Below are 2807 nucleotides of genomic sequence, written 5' to 3'. Positions count from 1 at the left end.
CGAGCCGAGCCGATCCGCTGAGGAAGGGACGCTGGAGACGCGACGTCCGCGCTCGCTCCTGGGCCGCGGCCCGCGTGGCCGGCACCGGAGAAGGCTCAACAGTTTACTTCTTTGAATGCTTTTTCTTGTAAAATGTGCTATCAGGCGATCGCGCACTTTCCCGTTTTGTGGGCGCTTTCCAGCAGGAGCTGGACGTCCTCCCAGGGATCCGGTGGGGAAAGGTGTGCGCTCCGGGCCGGGCGGAGCCTCCCCGGGCAGGCGCTCCCGAGCACGCGGACGTCTGGACCCTGTCCCTGTGCCGCCGGCCTGTCCGTCTGTCTGTCCTGTGCCCCTGTGTCTCCCGGTCACAGACCCCCGCCCCCAGCACTGGGTCACTTCCCCGGCAGAGAAGGTGTTCGCCACTGGGTAGGGTAGAGGTGGAGACAGCAAAAGTGACCCTTGGTTGTGCGGCGGTCTCTGCGCGCCTCCAAAGCAGAGGGTTTGGTTTCCAAGTGAGGGGGTTTGTTTTATTTTGGATTTTTGTTTGTTTGTTTGTTTGGTTGCTTGCTTGATTTGTGATTTGTGTTGTAGTTATTTTTCTTTCCTTCCTTCTTTCTTTTCTTTTCTTTTTTCTTCTTTCTTTCCTTTTTTTTTTTTTTTTTTTTTTTTTTTTTTTTTTCTTTTTTTTTTTTTTTTTGCATGCAACACGAACATTTCTGACGAATGCACCTAGAAAAAAGTTGCTTGTCACAATGATCTTTGGTGGATAAATGGGGACATATTTCCTTTCCTTGTCTGAGGAGAAACCCGTTCGTTCCTCTATCAAGAGCGACGCCTGCTGTCCAGTTTCCTGAGGCTGCACAGCTGATTTAACCCTCATGCCCCACTGTGAGTCTTCCTTTTTTATTATTTTAAAAATTTTTCCCCCCAGTCACATATTACTTTAGGCTTATGTAGACTTTTTTTTTTTTTTTTTGCAGTTGCATTTATTGCACAGAATCAAAAGGTACACTGCTGAAAAATCACCAGTAGAATCTCAGGCACATTTCTACTGACCCAGGAAGAGTGGTGGATGTTCTCCTTTCTCTTGGTGGTTGGGTTTCTTGCCTGACCCTTTCCTACCACCAAGTGCTTGTGCAGCCTTCACTCACTGGATGCTCACAGACAGGAACAGCAGACACAGTCAGACATCCCTGGTGCTTGGCTTTAGGAAACACGGCAGCTATGGACAAGACAACTCAGGAGTTAATTCATATGTGAAAAGTTCTGCCCTGAAATAACTCGAGGTGCTCTCATTTTATGAACAGTTGTTTATAGATGGTTAAAAACTTCACTGAAAGGTTGTGTTGATTTATCGGTCTTCACTGAACTCTGCAGTTTGCAGTGGTCAGGCAGAACTGGGTGGCGGGCTCTGCTCACCAGATTTGCACGCTATGCATTGCCCAGAACACCTGATCAGCAGGTTGCTGGCTATGGGCTGATCGAAGGAAAGCAGAACACGTCCCAGGGATGTGAACGTCCTACTGGCAAATCAGTAGTCTCTCCATGTCTTCTTAGGTACCATCCCTACTGAAAACCATATCATTCTATGGTGGTTATGGAAAATGCCTGAAAACAACAAAGTGCGATGTTCCTCACTAGCAAAGCTGAAGATAATTCACTTGAAGCATCACCCTGAGCTTCATCATTTAATATCAGGCCAAAGAGCTGCTATAATCATATTAAATAATGGTATTTCCTCCTAGTAAGTGAACAACTGTCTACTGTCAAGGGGCCAGAAGGCCAGAAGGTAAGAGAGAAAGTGAGCATCAGACTGTGTTCTAGAATTCCTTGTCAAAAATATTATTTCCTTTGGTAGATTTGAGCTGTTTTCCTTTTTGAGAAAATTATATTGGACCATAGAAAGAAAAAAAATCAGGCAGGAAGAAGTGTATTTAACTTACTGACTATCCATGTAACTAGATGGAAAAGTCATTTTTTCAGGTTATTAGCAGTATAAATAATGTTCCTGTATTTCAACTGCAATCACTGTCTTGTCCATGAAAGGTATATGTTCATTTTTTAGATGAGTATTAACCACCTTCAAAAACTTCTACAACGTATAGAAGAGGCCACCAAAAAGTGTATATACAGTACAGGAAAAGAAAAATCATATTCTGTTCTTTCAACAGGTGGTGTCACACTCCCATGGGGGACCCTAGAAAATGCCGCATATTACAGAAAACGCTCTGCACTGCTGGCCTGTAGAGAAGAAACTGAAAATGCATGTGCAGCGATCTCTGACTGAGGTCACCCAAGCAGCAGTTTGCCATAGTAATAAATGTCTCGAAGTGACTGACCACCACTCTGAGCACCTTTTGTAATTGTAGAGGCCAAAGGTAACTTGTATTCATCTCATAATGTTTCAATAAATTTAGTATTAAAATATTTATACAAGTTTTTCTTTTCCTGATGTGTGCATACATTTTTTGGCAGACTGTATATAAATCAACTGTATATAAAAGAAATTGTTGCATTTGTTCAACCATCATGTTAATCATTTAACAATCTAACAGCTCTTATTGGAAAGAAAAACAATCACCTTTCATACAAGATAACATGTGCTATAATGAAATATTGCTTAATGTTTAACTTTTACCAGTTCTGTTGTTTTTACTACCAATATGCTGGTAGTATTCTAGAAGTGTACTAGAAGCTCTACAAAGCTTTTAGGAAGAAAAGACTTCTCACAGGACTAACTTCCTAGTACACACTAGGTGTGATCAAAATATACTGTGAATGTTTAAGTAAAATAAAATTTACAGTAAAAGACACATTGCTATGAATCC

General features: G+C 42.5%; 1 long non-coding RNA gene across 1 annotated transcript; it reads left to right on the top strand.

The window, feature by feature from the left end:
- Nucleotides 1-670: 670 nt before the first annotated feature.
- LOC104861308 lies at nt 671-2357 on the top strand. The gene is made up of 3 exons (XR_779972.3): nt 671-867; nt 960-1768; nt 2151-2357. It is a non-coding gene; the product is annotated as an uncharacterized LOC104861308 (long non-coding RNA).
- Nucleotides 2358-2807: the final 450 nt, after the last annotated feature.

Source organism: Fukomys damarensis, unplaced genomic scaffold (assembly GCF_012274545.1).
Source record: "Fukomys damarensis isolate Sample0158 unplaced genomic scaffold, DMR_v1.0_HiC HiC_scaffold_25, whole genome shotgun sequence".
NCBI lineage: Eukaryota > Metazoa > Chordata > Mammalia > Rodentia > Bathyergidae > Fukomys > Fukomys damarensis.
Note: the sequence above shows the minus strand (reverse complement) of the source record. Positions and strands in the feature narration are given on the sequence as shown.